Below are 17,735 nucleotides of genomic sequence, written 5' to 3' on the forward strand. Positions count from 1 at the left end.
GGAGAAACAGGTTCTCAGGATGCAAGAAATTATTTATTTCAAAGCCCAACGCGTTTCGTCCTGTGTTCTTTCAAAAGCCTTCCTCAGGGGGCTGTAATATTAAAAATGCATTAAGTTACATTTGTGGGACAACACATAACATAGAGATATATTTGTATTTTACGGTTAATTAGGCACATTGCCACAGGGGCCTATGCCCATATAGAAGTCTTAAAACTTTTAATATTGCATGAAGGCACCAGGGCCTGTACACACACATATATATAAAAAGCATACAAAATCATATAAAAACCATTTTTAATGTAAGTATAATATACAAATCCTTACTTGTTAAAAGATGTCTGCAGAAATACTTCTAAAAAGGTGATTGTCTCCTATGATATTCAATGGTGACTGAGAAAACTGACATTCAAAAGCCCTCCTTATGTTCTTGGTTTTGTTTTTTTGTAGTGTGTGTGTGGGGGGGGTTGGACTTGGCCAGATTTTCGTTTCTTGTAGAGACAGACGTACAAGAAATGAAATGAAAAGCGAGTCTCTTGTTTCAGGTTGGGATTGAAGGTGAGTCCAAGATCTGAAAAGATTTGAAGTACTGCTGTTCATTCCATTTGAATATTCTGTTATCATGTATCACATTGCAGGGAATAACCAAGGGTGTTAATTCAGATTTCAGTGCACGGTTGAAACTTCAGTGCAGGGTTGAAACGCGGAGATACTTTTGCCAGTTGTTTGGGACTGGACTTGTTGGCTCAACACATTTCCAATAACCTTTTCCCCTTTTGCTGCATCACTCTCCAAGCTTTCATGCCTATACACACCCCAGAGGATGTCTAATCTTGTTACATACTGAAGATGTGATTTGATATGGGGAAGGAAAACATCAGGGGCATAATCTTGGGATGTTTTTGCAAGCCCTGGTCGCAGCATGTTGACGAAGGCAGCACCATCAAGAATGGTCACCTGCACTATAGGATTGGAGAAATTTTCTTTCACAGGTGTGAGTTCGTCCAAACAGTGCAACAAGTCAGACGTTGTTCCTGTTCTCAGACTCCCCATCGTTGACAGCGCTGGGGGATAGGCTTGATTCTCATGGCGAAAGAAGTAATCTAGATCACCATTGCATATCTGGGATGCAATGTAAAATCTATTATTATTTATTTATTTATTTATTTATTTATTTATTACACTTATATATCACCCCCATAGCCAGAGCTCTCTGGGCGGTTTACAGAAATTCTAAAATTGAGATAAAAACAAGTATACAAAATTTAAAATTTTAAGACACAGAACCTACACACATAAAGCATTAAAAACCGTTAAAAAATTAAACATGTGAGTGATTAAGATGTACTGCCATATGCCTGGGCAAAGAGGAAAGTCTTAACCTGGCGCCGGAAAGATAGCAGCATTGGCGCCAGGCAAGCCTCGTCAGGGAGATCATTCCATAGTCTGGGGGCCACCACCGAAAAGGCCCTGTCCCTCGTTGCCACACTCCGAGCCTCTCTCAGAGTAGGCACCCGGAGGAGGACCTTAGATGTTGAACGTAGTGACTGGGGGCCTTGCTAGACGAGGCCTTAGCGCGCTTTGAGACCCGGTTTCCCTGGTGTGCATCCAGATGACGCACAGGGGAATCCGGGCCCAGGCTGCACTGAAGCCTGCCTTAACGCGCCATAAGCGAATTCGCTTACGTCGCGCCTTTTCCGCAGCGCTGGCCTGAGGCCGGGGCTGCGGAACATCTAGCAGGGTCTGTGGCTTTTTGTGGCTACTCGCTTACTCGCTAGTAGCTGGGAAAAACCACGGACTGGGCACAGTGCTGAGCGATGTGCCCATCGGGCCGGGGGGATCCCAGGGGGGGAGATAGGGGGGAAGGTCGGACTGGCAGGAGAGGGGAAGGGCACAGGGCGACACGGGATGACGAGGGAGGGCGACACGGGACGACGAGCTATGGCGAAGGGTGGCACGGGACGACGAGGGAGGGCGAAGGGTGGCACGGGACGATGAGGGAGGGTGAAGGGCGGCACGGGATGACGAGGGAGGGCGAAAGGTGGCATGGGATGACGAGGGAGGGCAAAGGGCGGCACGGGGCTACGAGGGAGGGCAAAGGGCGGCACGGGACGACGAGGGAGGGCAAGACGGGACGACGAGGGAGGGCGAGACGGGATGACGAGGGAGGGTGAGACGGGACGGGGAGGGATGGTGGAGGGCGACACGGGATGGGACGGGGAGGGAGGGCAGGGAAAGAGGGGGCAGGGGGCTTACTTTAAAAAAGGGTGGGGGGCTAAAAAATTTTTAAAAAAACCTTACCTTGTCCAGAATCTTCGGGCCGCATGTGGCCCCTTTAAAAACAAAAACAAAAAACTGGCTGACGCTGCAGGGCTTCCGTAGTCCCTGCGCGTCGGCCATCTAGGAGGCTGGGCAGTGCGCGCTAAAGTTAGCGCGCCGTTGCCCCGCCTCCCTGCCGGCTTATCCGGCCGGGTCTAGCAAGGCCCTGGGTATATTCACATCGGGAGAGGCGTTCCATCAGGTATTGTGGTCCCAAGCTGTGTAAGGCTTTATAGGTCAAAACCAGCACCTTGAATTGGGCTCTGAAACATAAAGGCAGCCAGTGCAAGCGGACCAGAGCAGGTGTTATATGGTTGAACCTTCTGGTTCCCGCAATCAATCTGGCCGCTGCATTTTGCACGAGCTGCAGCTTCCGAACCGTCTTCAAAGGCAGCCCTACGTAGAGTGCATTGCAGTAATCTAACTTGGAGGTTACCAGAGCATGGACAACTGAAGCCAGGTGATCCCTGTCCAGATAGGGGCGTAGCTGGGCCACCAATCGGAGTTTGTAGAAGGCACTCCGTGCCACCGAGTTCACCTGAGCCTCAAGTGACAATGATGGATCTAAAAGAACCCCCAAGCTACGAACCTGCTCCTTCAGGGTGAGTGCAATCCCATCCAGAACCGGTAGAACACACCCCATCCTGCCAGCAGAATCACCTACTAACAGCATCTCAGTCTTGTCTGGATTGAGTTTATGTATTAGCCCTCATCCAGTCCATTGTTGCAACACATTATTATTATTATTATTATTATTATTATTATTATTATTATTATTGTTATTATTTATATCCCACCTTCTCTCCAGTACTGGGGTTCAGGGTGGTTTACAAGATTAAAACATATACAATTAAAACATATAAATATAAATTTACAAAAGTTAAAATAGAATTAAAGCCACTGTAAAATTAAAAATATTTAATTGATTCTAAGAATAGTTTTTGGTAGGCAGAATCTCTGTATCCAGAAAGTTGACTGGGAGTCAAACATGGGGAAGTAGCGTCACCTTCATACCCTCCTTGTGAACTGTATGGGGTTGGATCTGGTTGGATCATCTACATTTTTGGTCTAATCCATGACAAATGCTTTGGCAAGAAATATAGGTGTTCTTGAGGGATAATTACATGTGTTCTGGAATATAGGATGGTGGTAACAACCCCCACCCTTCCTAATAGTAACCCCTGAGGAAAGCTGTACTGCAAATCGCCACCACCACAGCAATTTCTAGGAACACATACAATTAAAGATTTGTAGAAAGCAAGGTATCCCTGGATATCAAGGAAGCAGACAAGAAATGTGGGGAGCTCTGATCGGTTCCACTCTCACAGTCTTGAGGTCACCCTAACCTGTTTGAATATAATTAGCATGTTTTCCTCTGTGCAGGTTTTGTACATGCAAATAATGTGTATTAGTGATTTGAGTTTTGCTCACAGCTGTATAGACGTGGGGCGGAGGAGTTTATGATATGACTGGTCATATTCATGTAGCCTAATTCTTTTTAAACAAATTATTTCAGTCAGCCTCGGTGGTTTGGCAGTGTGCTGTAAATAGAACCCTTTTCTGACAACGTTGGGGTCAGTAGAATCTGAAGCTGCAGTAAAAACAAAAAACTGTAGTAATCTCTGGCTCATGTCTAAAGGGAGTACAAAGCAGCTCTTTCCATAACATTGGGGAGCGTTTGTCATAGCTTTTGTTGCACATTGGCACGGACAGCCGTGACATCTTGTCTGCAACAATGTGCTCGACTACTTTGGCTTCTACTCTGAGGATCTTAGTTGGATTTCTGGAAGTTTGCGATACTCTTAATTTTTTGATCATGGAAACAAATTTGATCCATTCTGAGAGGTGAAGAGTCACAGAAGTCTGAGAAGTCTGTCCTGTCATTATTGAGCATTAAACATGCTTTGCAGTATTGCCTTTCTATGCTATCCAGTCGGTTTGCAATCCCACACTAAACTTCAACTGCTGCTGATGACTGGTACAGTAACGGACACACACACATGCACACACTTCTGAACTGGTGCAATCTATTTGGCATCATGTTACTTGTGCAATACCCAGGATGTTCTGCTGGTCTTTGCACCTGATCCTATATCTGAAGTTGCCAATCCAGCAGCAAATTGAATGAGCCATTAATAAGTGTCAGACTACACGCTATGCTAAACATGTAGTTTAGACCTGCATGCTTATCTTTTCTCCCTTGGGTAGCAGACGTGGGAATGCCTGATCAGAATAGAGGGGGAAGGCTTTTAAAAACAAAAACAAAACAATCCCATGCTGTGATTGCAATGAAAATCCTACTTCTCAAAGCTGTTACTAGGATTTAGAGGGAAGCTGCCGCTGGCGCCACTAAGAAGTTACTTCCCAACACAAATAGCAGGTGGGGGGGACTTGGGTCAGGGGGGTGATCCAAACGGGCGATTTGCCCCTGGATTGCTTTGGAATGGCAGCAGGGGATCTACATGATGCAGCTGCCACTCCGAAGTGATCCAGGGGCAAAGCCCCGAAGCTCCACACTAAAGAAGTCGAGGACTTACCCCGACTTTTTAAGATTGGAGCAAAGCTCCGCGCCTCTGTGGATCCTTGCTAAGGAGAAATAAATAAAATTTAAAGGGGGGGGGATAAATTTATAGATTTATATATTTAAATCCTTCACATTTACAGCTAACCAAAACAACAACACGTCAGGCCCATTTTCCCATTAAACCCACCACTAACCAGAGAAGAGGGGGGCGGAGACGCTCCCAGGTGCCCCGGACCATCCTCGTGATTGCTCGGGTGGGTGGGCACGGCAGCTGGAAACCCTCAACTGTGCTCCTTCCCATGTAGATGCAGAGAAGCATCAGTGCAGCTGCACCCCAGCTCACGCCACCTGTCTCAGCCTTATCGAAGTCCTATAGACAAGGGCAGGATTACTGTACAGGGGAAGGAGGAGTCAAAACCTTTCTCCCACACAATGTTCCAGATCCGTAGCAGGGCTCCCCTCACCTGATACTTCATAACTGTCAGGGCTGCTTTAGGGTGGATTCCTGCGTTGAGCAGGGGGTTGGACTCGATGGCCTTGTAGGCCCCTTCCAACTCTGCTATTCTATGATTCTATAACCACGCAAGGCTAAAATACAGAATGTCTAGAAGTCCAAAGCTTTAATGCAATTGCTTTCCTTAAACAAAACAGAGTAATCTTTATACAGGAAATGGTTATCTAGGTATTTAGAAAATTTAATTGAATGATGGGAATGTAACAATGAACCTTTAACATAAGTGAAGGATTGATCTTGGATCAATAAGAGCAGGGGCATGTAATAGCTTGAGGCGGCGGACACTCAATTCTTTAAAGTGCAGTCATTAAAGATGTATGAAATTAATTCATATCGCTTTATGATAATACACTAAAAGTAAGTACTGATTAAGGATGACCTCGTGGTACTAACTAAATGTTGAACAGACCTCATGTTCTCTCAGCAAGTCTTTGAATCAGATTAATACCCCCCAACTGCTCCAGTTTTCATGGCCTGAGCTTTGTTATTGAGATGAATGGGGAAAGCAGACTGTAGGTGGGTCCACAGCCCCAACACAGAAAGCACTTTTAAAGAAGAGGGCAATCATTCCTAGCGTAGAGGCCAAGGTTCCAGAAATTTAGTCACGCTCCAAAGTGAGCCATTAACATTAACAGTTATGTTTTTAACTGTGTGTTTAATGCATTTGTTTTATTATTGTTTTAATCAACTTTTATTTGTGCTTGTAGGCTGCCTTGAGTGCCATTTTTCTTGGTTAGAAAGGCAGGGTACAAATCAAATAAATTCATAAATAGTGAACACCCACACTTCCAGAAAAAACACAGGAGCCCAGAAAAGAGAATGCCTCATTAGGCCAAGCATCCTTTTTCCAGTGGCCATTCAGATGCTCCAGGCAGCCCACAAAAGCAACTGCCTTTCCCCTGCTGGCCCCATCTCCCCACAAGTGGTATTCACAAGAATATCACTTCTTTGTGAAGAATGTGGGGAGAAAAGGAGTAGTGTGTTTTCCTTCCTCTCTTATTTATTTATTTATTTATTTATTTATTACATTTCTATACCGCCCAATAGCCGAAGCTCTCTGCACGGTTCACAAAAATTAAAACCATGAAGAGCATAAAAACAACCGACAAATTTAAAACACAAATACAAAATACAATGTAAAAAGCACAACCAGAATAAAACCACACAGCAAAAAGTAATATAGGTTAAAATATGAGATTAAAACAGCAAAGTTTAAATTTAAGTTAAATTAGGTGTTAAAATACTGAGAAAATAAAAAGGTCTTCAGCTGGCGATGGAAAGAAAACAATGTAGGCGCCAGGCGAACCTCCTTAGGGAGCTCGTTCCACAACCCGGGTGCCACAGCGGAGAAAGCCTTCCTCCTAGTAGCCACCTGCCTCACTTTCTTTGGCAGGGGCTCACAGGGAAGGACCCCTGAGGATGACCTTAGGTCCGGGCAGGTACATATGGGAGGAAGCGTTCCTTCAGATAATCTGGCCCAAACCATTTAGGGCTTTAAATGTTAATACCAGCACTTTGAATCGGACCCGGACCTGGACTAGCAGCCAATGAAGTTGTAGAAGGACTGGCGTGATATGATCTCGCTGTCCAGTCCCTGTTAGTAGGTGGGCTGCCCTGTTTTATACCAGCTGAAGTTTCCGGACCGTTTTCAAAGGCAGCCCCACGTATAACGCATTGCAGTAATCCAAATGAGAGGTTATCAGAGCATGGATCACTGTAGCTAGGTTATCTCCGTCCAGAAAAGGGTGCAGTTGGTATATCAGCCTAAGCTGATAAAAGGTGCTCTTTGCCACTGAGTTCACCTGTGCCTCAAGTGACAGTTCTGGATCCAAGAGCACCCCCAAACTATGAACCTGATCCTTTAGGGAGAGTGCAACCCCGTCCAGGACAGGGTAAACTTCTCTTGCAAAAATGCAACATGTGGTGGGTGACCCATGTTCTCCATGGAAGAAATGAAGGTGGTTTCCCTCACTATTACAGGAGATGGAGCAGTAGGGAGGTACTACTGGTGCTTCCTGCAAAAGGCTGGTTTATGGGAGAGAAATGAATCCTCTTTTTCCTCCACAGAGAATGTGGGGAAGGAAAGAAGCTGTGGTTTCCCTCCCTTCCCACTTGGCTTTGTAGAAGACAGCAGTAATGTGGTTCTTGCACCTTCTGCAAAGGCAAACACCCATTCTTCCCCCAAGCACTAATAATGGACAAACACCAGCAATGGCTTTGTTAGTTATTGCCAAGAAATGTCACCTTTCTTTCATGACTCTGTACACAGAGTCCCTAGGTGGCCTCCCATCCAGAAACCGATGATGATAGCTTTAGCACAGTCCCTGCATCATGCACTTTCTGGCTCTGCCCTGGACCTCTGCCAAGCAGGTTAGTGCTATGGTATGTGGTTTCGCACTCTGATTGCTGTGCTGGTGATATGATTGAACTAGTAACCAGCAAATTTGTTAACACAGTACATGCGTAGCTATTGGGTTGACTGATTCATTATACCAAATGCTACATATGACAATGTCCTATGCTGAAGCCTTCTGACAAGAATTGGAGCTTGAACCAGGCACCTGAGGCTAGAATGGCCATGTGTCCTCTTTTACAGAGAACAGTTCTCTATCTGAAGGGCTGTCAGAGGATTACACTCTATTGGAAGGCATCCTCTATTTGAAGAGCTATTCTGTCCTAGTACAGTTTAAAGATAAAGAACTAAAATAAAAGAGAGCTTGTGTGTGTGTGTGTGTGTGCTGACATGGCCCCATCAGCACTTAGCACCTGGTAAGCAGCATAAATAGACAAGCAGCATGAAGCCTCCATTTTGTCAGCCCTAATATAAATATCAAAAGCCTGACTTCCTCGGCTTTAACAACCGCTTTTGACAGCAATAACATCTAGCTCCAGCTTCTTTCCAGCCATTATATTCAGCCATAGTGTTTTCTCATATGTTGAAGTCCTTTCCTTTTTTTTTAAAGGCTCTGCTGCCACACTGTGGAGGGGAAAGCAATTCTACACATAAACACATAATAAGTCTGTCATCCGGTTTCAGAAATATGTTGACAATTATACTTTGAGAAGATTCTGTTTGACAAATAAGTGGAACGTCAAAATTTGAAAAAGGCAACATTTCCAAATAATATGGTAGGAAGAGTCAGAAATGATGATATTTGGGTTGGCATCCTTCATGGAAACAGACAGACCAGGATTCTGGGCTGGAAGTGTTTACCACAACAACAAAGTCAAAAAGAGTTGACAACCTCAAAAGGAGATATTCTTTTCAAAAACCAACAAACTCATGCTTCCTGACCCAAGTGGATGCCACAATAATTTTCTACAGGAGCATCAAGGCATGTATTTATTTCAACACTTCGCTAGTGTAAGTTTGGCAAGAAGGGTGGAGGAGGAGGAGGAGGAGGAGGAGGAGAGAGAGAAAATAAGCTTAAATAATTGTATTTCAGAGGGTTCAGAGATGTGGTCTGATTTTAAAAAAGCCTGTAAAATTCAGTGTTTGAGGCCTGCCCTGTCACCATTCCAGATACAAGTCATGTTTAGACCCTAGTGGTGAGAGGATACTTGATTTGAATGGCAATGTTGCTGTATGAAGCCCCAGTCAAATAGGGCCTTAGCTCCGAAGGCATCCATTTGTTATGTACAGATACTTCTCAGCCTTTCCTCCAAGAGACTCACGCCACACAGATCCATATTCAACCCAAGAACTTGTGCATTCATTATGGATTGATGTTAACTGGACATTTTCAGTTCATAAAAGACAAGTTAGATCTGTTTTTCTTTAAACATCCAATTTTGCTGAATTATATGAAAGCATCGTAAGAGCCTGAATAGCTGAAAGCTCTGTCTCAGCCTCAGGTATGTTAAGCATTCCAGTTACACCCTGATAAGGCAAGGTTCATGACTGTGGAAACTCTGTAAGTGCGTTCACCTGAATGTGCTTACAGTGCCCACTTCGGACTTTGCACTCAATGTACAAACATCTAACTGGAAGCTGGGGCCATAGGGACACTTGTGGTGGGGTTTTCATGTGCACGCAGATCCCGCTATACACTGTAGCCCTACAAGTGAGCAGACATACAGGTGAATTGGGCTTATAATAACATGGCTATATGATGATAACCCAGACAATGGAACCAGTTACCTAGGGAGGTTGTGGGCTCTCCCACACTAGAGGCCTTCAAGAGGCAGCTGGACAACCATCCGTCAGGGATGCTTTAGGGTGGATTCCTGCATTGAGCAGGGGACTCGGTGGCCTTATAGGCCCCTTCCAACTCTACTGTTCTATGATTCTATGATCCACCTATTCCACTTGAAGAAGGAATATTTCTTGCCCTGTGATATATCTAAATCAGCTACTGAAGGGGTGCTGCTAGTGGTTATTATGTTTCAATAAGTATCATAAGTATCCACTAGCAGATTCTACTATAGGAGGTACCAGGGCTGCCAATTTTGATGTTAGATATTCACCAGGAATTTTGTATTTGAATATTCACTGAATGTATAACATTGGTATAATGCAAAGTACTAACCAGGAGGGAATCTACACGTCGTACTGAAGGCGCATGCATGCGCCCCCAGTACGCCCCCAAAAGATGGTGTAGATTCTGCCTACCTGCAGCCCAGAAGAGACGGAGGAGGAGGAGGCTGGGGAATCTGGCCGCATCCTTGCCGCTGCCGCCTCCCCGCCGGCCTCCTGCTGCCGGCGAAAGAGCCACCCGGGTCGGAGAGCTCGGCAGAAGTGGAAGCCGAGCTCTCCGACCCGGGTTGCTCTTACCCCGGCAGCAGGAGGCCAGCGGGGAGGCGGCAAGGAGGCGGCTGGGGAACCGGCCGCCTCCTTGCCACCGCTGCTGCCTCCCCGCCGCCGCCTCCCCCCCGCCAGCCTCCTGCTGCCGGGGTAAGAGCGACCTGGGTGGCTCTTTCGCCGGCAGCAGGAGGCCGGCAGGGAGGCAGCGGCGGCAGCAAGGACGCGGACGGATTCCCCAGCCTCCTCCTCCTCCGTCTCTTCTGGGCTGCAGGTAGGCAGAATCTTCACCATCATTTGGGGGGCGTACTGGGGGCACATGCATGCGCCTTCAGTACGACGTGTAGATTCCCTCCAGCATTGGGATAATATTCTTTCCTTCTTTTTCTGGTAAAACTTTGCAGGCTAGTGCAAATATATATTATATTGATGGACTGTGTGCACGTTTATTGGGGGGGCAGCAGGAGGGGAAGAAAACTTTGCAACACTGCCATTCTCAGTTGCCCCAAATTCTGCCATTTTCTTAGAGGATTCCATCCATTTTGGCTTGTTGCCCCTATACCTGGAATGAGTACGTGATGCTACCCCACTCCCACTTCCAGATCCTTCCGCAAAAAAATCCTTGTAGTGTTTGTCTTAAGCCTTTAATCCTCATCGCCATCTGGAAGTAGGATGTTTTAATAACATATACTATATTTTAAATTCAGTTTTATGTATTTTATACTTATTGTTGTTCCCCGCCTCGATCCAAACGGAGAGGCGGGTAAGAAATAAATTTATTATCATTATTATTATTAAGCAATATCAAGACATCCTGGGAGTGCAGTTGCTCAAATAGATCCCTTGGTATCCTTACGTTATCTTGCCTGCTCTGTGTTCCCCATTACCAAAATTTAGATTTTAACCTAGTTGGAGGCAATGATGTGTCTTTTATTTATTTATTGCATTTTTATACTGCCCAATAGCCAAAGCTTTCTGGGCTGTTCACAAAAACAGATACTATACTTGATCTTAGCCAAAAGGCCAAGAACCGAGTTATGAAACTGCACCATGTACGCTAATGGAACAGCATAGATCAGTAAGACTGCATACAGAAGTCGCATTATTGAGCACTGTGCAGTGATCCACCCCAGTGTGACCTAAACTGTACAGTCTGAGCTCCGTACATAACTGCTTCTGTCATAAAATTGCATTCCAGCATTCCACACCATCAGGTTGAGTCCAGAAGTGATAATTCGTTCCACTCCACCAAAGAAATTTATCTTACTATTCTTGGTCCCTTTCTTGGGCTTTACATGGGCCATTTATCCTTCTGAAGACTCAACAACACATTCATTATTCAATACATTCTTCCATTATTCTTTGTGTTTAGCAATTCAGAACTGTCTGTTTGCCTCCCATATATCAATAAAAGCCAAGGTATCTCCAAGGTATCTCATCATACTCCAAGGTGTCTCATCATACTCCCATGTCATGTCACATACACCAACAGCTATTTAGAAAAACAAAAGAACCAGTGAAGAAGAATTTGAGGGGTGTGTCATGTATGTACATTGAAACATAATTATACTTTTCCTTGCTTGCTATACAAAAATGAAAAATGTAGACAGGAAAAAGTTATACATGACTTCTGGAAGCTTTCACTACCAGATAAACATTTCACTGGCCAAACAGCAGTACTACTCAACGTTGATCCAGTCAAATGCTAGGCATCCTCAGCGACTCTTTGCGTCCTTCAAATCTCTTCATTGGCTTCCAATTCACTTCAGAATCCAATATAAACTCCTGTTGACCTTCAAAGCTTTTCACGGTCTAGCTCCTTCCTCTCTCTCCTCTCTCATCTCACACTATTGCCCCGCTCGTGCTCTTCGCTCCTCTGATGCCATGCTTCTCGTCTGCCCAAGGGTCTCTACTTCCCTTGCTCATCTTCGTCCATTTTCTTCTGCTGCCCCTTACGCCTGGAACGCTCTTCCAGAACATCTGAGATCCACAAGTTCAATCGCAGCTTTTAAAGCTCAGCTAAAAACTTTTCTTTTTCCTAAAGCTTTTACAACTTGATGCTGTTTGGACTTTATACTTTTATACTGTTAGTTTTACCCTACCCTGCGCCTGTTTGCATTCTCTTCCCCTCCTTATCGCTCTACTATGATTTTAATAGAATGTAAGCCTATGCAGCAGGGTCTTGCTATTTACTGTTTTACGCTGTACAGCACCATGTACATAGATGGTGCAATAATAATAATAATAATAATAATAATAATAATAATAATAATAATAATAAAGGAATGTTACTAGCAGTGCCTCATCCACCGAATCTTTGACTTCCTCAAGTCACCTTGGCCAATTGCTGGACTGGAAATGTCATCCTGTTTGCATCATGTTGGCAGAATAGATATAGTTTGCCCTTCCAACATTGGGGTTCCTTTCCTCTCTTTTTTTACATGTAAAAGCAGAACATAGACTAAACCTTTGAAGCTAGAAGGTGGTTGTCTTCTTTTTTATAAAATGACCCAAAGCTTGTCAAAAGAGATCTAATTCAGAATACCTTCTCATTAAAGATTTCATAGCAAAATATAGTTGTCTCCATGTTACTGTCAGCCCCTCAAATACTTAAAAGGTTATCACACAGAGGAGGGCCAGGATCTCTTCTCGAACCTCCCAGAGTGCAGGACACAGAATAATGGGCTCAAGTTAAAGGAAGCCAGATTCCAGCTGGACAGCAGGAAAAACTTCCTGACGGTTAGAGCAGTACGACAATGGAATCAGTTACCTACGGAGGTTGTGGGCTCTCCCACACTAGAGGCCTTCAAGAGGCAGCTGGACAACCATCTGTCAGGGATGCTTTAGGGTGGATTCCTGCATTTAGCAGGGGGTTGGACTCAATGGCCTTGTAGGCCCCTTCCAACTCTGCTATTCTATGATTCTATGAATCAATCACTCAGTTAAGTTACTTGCAACCTTATCCTAAACACTCTAATGCCTTGTCCTAGGCCACCTGTTGAATTCATAATTGTGGTAAGATTTGAATTAGGGACTTCCCAGCGCACACTGTTAGCCATGATGTTATCTTAGCTAGGGTGACCATATTTTGGAAACCAAAAAGGAGGACAACATGATTGGCCCCCAAGGGGGCGTGTCCAGCACCAAGGGGGCGTACCCACCCAAACATAGCCTTGGTCACATGTCTGATTTTACAGCACACATATATGACAAATCTGTTCTACATAACATCTTTATCTTAAAATCACTGAAATAAAGAACAAGTGAGAGATTCAATGTATCTGAAATTAACTTCACTCACTCCTACTTTTGTGGGTTTTGCTGTACTTTGAAGCTTTTGCTGTACTCTGTGTGATACATTCTCCCCTTCCCTCAAATATCTTTTCTGACTGTATCTTCACTCATTGCAAGCTGCTGTTGTTGTTAACAGGGTTTGCTACTGGCCAGCAGGATGGCTGGCTTTTTTAATTTCAATTTTTTAAAAAAGCTTGTGTATAATTGTTGCAAGTTTCTCTACTCTAACATTAGGGTGGGTGTTGTGGCAGTGAACACTACTTTGCCCATTCACACTTCTCACTTATATACATTAGCTTCTCAAGGCTTGTGTTTTGGCACCACTACACACATCCAGACTTTGAACTCCTGTCTACTTCCTGCACAAACATGCGACTCTGAGACCCTCTTCCCAATGCCCTGCGTTTCATGCCAGCACCATGGGGCTAAGTTACAATAGATGTCTCTGGGTTGTCTGTGCAGCCTCTGTTGTCTCTCACTCTAAGTCATTGCAGACAAACCAAAGCCTCCAGCCTCAAACAATCTCTCTCTCTCTCCCCCCCACCCCAAAGTCTCCCAATGGTCCAGCTAGGCTGCACACTTGTGGCTTGGGATATTGCTTATTGCAGGTTATTGCTTGATCATGTCTGCTGATTCTTACATCATCATCATCATCATCATCATCATCTCCTGCCTTTTGCCCAATACTTTAAAAACCTCTGCCACCAGCCACCTCCACCTCCATTCCTCCTGCACAACTTTGATGTACTCTTAAAACACTCTGCGTGGCAAGCCAGCCTCAGGGCCAAGCTACAGGTGCATCTGGGTTGCCTTCAACCTCTCTCTGCCTTATGCCAGCCTGTCAACATTTCCAGCCTCAAATAATCCCCCACCCCCCTTCTCTCTCTGCCAAAGTCTCCCAACCGTCCAGCCAGGCTGTGCACTTGTACCCTGTGGCTGGGGGTAGGGCAACAGCTTATAGCTTGGTTGCATCCAGTGACTCTTGTTTTTTAAAAAAAACTCCACTGCCAGCCGCCTCTGCCTGCACTAAAACTGGACTCTGAGACACTCTTAAAAAGGCTCTGTGTGGTACAGCAGCCTCTCAGGTTCAGCTACAGCCATCTCTGAGTTGTGGCTTCAGTCTAACTCTGTCTCTAAGAGATATGCCAGCCAGCCAAAGCCACAAATCTATCTATTTTTCTCTGGTATGCACTTCAAATGTTCTGCATTGCATCCCAGCAGTGCAGTCAGAGCCTAGCTCACAAATGTACAAAGGGAAGTGGAAGGGAAGTGGTAGCGAAGCAAAGCAATGATATGCCAGGTTCCAACATTCACAGCAACAGGGCATCCACAAAGAAGAGAGCCTCTTTCTCGACTGGCACCCTACTGTTGGTCGTGAGAGTTTTTCTCTAAAGATGACCCTTCATCGCTCATGATGTGGAAATTTGAGAAAAAGGCCTCTGGCCCATTCTGTTTTGCTCTGTGGGTGGCTTTGACTGACCTCTCCTTTCCCACATTTTGATTTGTGGATGCCTTGCCTCTGCTGAGCTCCAGGTACCCGACTGCACACCAAATCTGCAATAGGAAAGGTGCCCTGCTTGCCCAGGACTTCTTAACTAAAGACTGGAGATCCCCTTAATGCCAAGGGCTGAAACTGTTCAATGTGCAACACCCCAAAGAGGAGGTTTGACAACCTGAGTTTGAAGGATATGGCTCCAGCAGTTTAAAAAACAATAATTTTAAAATTTTGAACTTCTAAAAAAATCCTTTTAAAAAAAAGGATGAACAGATCTGATTCAAACTTGGCATGGCTAAATCTCTCCTCAAGAGCTATCATGGTGCCAACTTTCAGCCCTTTATCTGTAAAAATGTCATTTTTAAAAAATAATTTTAAAACCTCAAACTTTAAAAAAAATTCTAAAACTCAACGGATGAACAGATCTGTTTCAAACTTGGCATAGCTAAAGTCCTTGTTTAGAGCAATCATGGTGCTAAGTTTCATCTCTTTATCTTTAAAAATAACATTTTTTAAAAAAAAATACTTTTAAATCCTCAAATTTTAAAAAATTCCTTAAAATCAATGGATAAACGGATCTGTTTCAAATTTGATATGGCTAAAGCTCTACCTAAAAGCTATCATGGTGCCAACTTTCAGCTCTTTATTTTTAAAAATGACGGCTTTAAAAATAATAATTCTAAATCTTATATCAACTTTGCTGTGTGGTTTTATCCTGGTTGCGCTTTTTATACTGTATTTCGTAATTGTGTTTTAACCTGTTGGGTGTTTTACTGTGGTTTTAATTTTTGTGAACCGCCCAGAGAGCTTCGGCTATTGGGCGGTATAAAAATGTAATAAATAAATAAATAAATAAAATAAAACCTCAATTTTTTTAAAAAAAAAATCTTAAAAATCAATGGATGAGCAGATCTGTTTCAAATTTGGTGTGGCTAAATCTCTACCTAAAACCTATCATGGTGCGAAGTTTCATCTCTTTATCTTTAAAAATGACGATTTTAAAAATAATAATTTAAAAACCTCAATTTTAAAAAAATCCTTAAAAATCAATGGATGAACGGATCTGTTTCAAATTTGGTATGACTAAAGCCCTACCTAAGAGCTACCATCATGCCAAGTTTCATGACTTTATCTTTAAAAATGACAGAGTTATAAGCATTTTTGTTAATTCCCATTAGATCTGCTCTTTGGCTGGGGAAGATTGGGAAAATCCGAATTTCCTCTCCCTCTCCTGGATTTGTCACCAAAAACCTGGACAAATCCAGGCAAATCCGGTCATATGGTCACCCTATCTTAGCTCTTATTATAGAATCATAGAATAGGGTGACCATATTTTGGAAACCAAAAAGGAGGACAACATGGCTGGCCCCAAGGGGGCGTGTCCAGCACCAAGGGGGCGTGCCCACCCGAACATAGCCTTGGTCACATGTCTGATTTTACAGCACACATTTAAGACAAATCTGTTCTACATAACATCTTAATGTTAAAATCACTGAAATAAAGAACAAGTGAGAGATTCAATGTATCTGAAATTAACTTCACTCACCCCTACTTTTGTAGGTTTTGCTGTACTTTGAAGCTTTTGCTATGCTTTGTGTGATACAGTCTCCCCTTCCCTCAAATATCTTTTCTGACTGTATCGTCACTCATTGCAAGCTGCTGTTGTTGTTAATAGGGTTTGTTACTGGCCGGCCGAATGGCTGGCTTTTTAAAATTTCAATTTTTTAAAAAAGCTTGTGTATAATTGTCACAAGTTTCTCTACTCTAACATTAGGGTGGATGTTGTGGCAGTTTACCTAAAGACTGGAGATCCCCTTAATGCCAAGGGCTGAAACTGCTCAATATGCAAAACCCCAAAGAGGAGGTTTGACAACCTGAGTTTGAAGGATATGGCTCCAGCAGTTTTAAAACACAATCATTTTAAAACTTTGAACTTTTAAAAAAAATCCTAAAAAAAACAATGGATGAACAGATCTGATTCAAACCTGGCATGGCTAAATCTCTCCTTAAGAGCTATCATGGTGCCAACTTTCAGCCCTTTATGTTTTAAAAATGTCATTTTTAAAAAATAATTTTAAAAGCTCAAACTTTAAAAAAAAATCCTAAAACTCAATGGATGGACAGATCTGTTTCAAACTTGGCATAGCTAAAGTCCTTGTTAAGAGCAATCACAGTGCCAAGTTTCATCTCTTTATCTTTAAAAATAATTTTTTTTAAAAAAAAAAATTAAATCCTCAAATTTTAAAAAATTCCAAAAAATCAATGCATGAACAGATCTGTTTCAAATTTGGTATGGCTAAAGCTCTACCTAAATCCTATCATGGTGCGAAGTTTCATCTCTTTATCTTTAAAAATGACGATTTTAAAAATAATAATTTTAAAACCTCAATTTTTAAAAATATCCTAAAAAATCAATGGATGAATGGATCTGTTTCAAATGTGGTATGACTAAAGCCCTTCCTAAGAGCTACCATCGTGCCAAGTTTCATGTCTTTATCTTAAAAAATGACAGAGTTATAAGCATTTTTGTTAATTCCCATTAGAGCTGCTCTTTGGGGGAAAATCCGGATTTCCCCTCCCCCTCCCGGATTTGTCATCAAAAACTGGACAAATCTGGTCATATGGTCACCCTATCATAAAATAGTAGAGTTGCAAGGGGCCTACAAGGCCATCGAGTCCGACCCCCTGCTCAGTGCAGGAAACCACCCTAAAGCATCCCTGACAGAGGGTTGTCCAGCTGCCTACAGTGTATAATTACATATATAATTGTATAATTACATGTATAATTACATTATACGCTGTAGCCAGCAAATCCTTCATATTGTGTAAAATCTACTACTGTATTCAG

General features: G+C 43.4%; 1 protein-coding gene and 1 pseudogene across 1 annotated transcript in view; one reads left to right on the top strand and one right to left on the bottom strand.

Annotated features, from left to right (window-relative positions):
• Positions 1 to 17,735, top strand: part of KCNIP4 (potassium voltage-gated channel interacting protein 4) — a 295,289-nt gene that overhangs the window by 44,418 nt on the left and 233,136 nt on the right. The window lies entirely within an intron of this gene.
• Positions 11,017 to 11,133, bottom strand: LOC134405213 (U2 spliceosomal RNA; annotated as a pseudogene).

The sequence above is a fragment of the Elgaria multicarinata genome, chromosome 10 (assembly GCF_023053635.1).
Source record: "Elgaria multicarinata webbii isolate HBS135686 ecotype San Diego chromosome 10, rElgMul1.1.pri, whole genome shotgun sequence".
NCBI classification, from domain to species: Eukaryota; Metazoa; Chordata; class Lepidosauria; order Squamata; family Anguidae; genus Elgaria; species Elgaria multicarinata.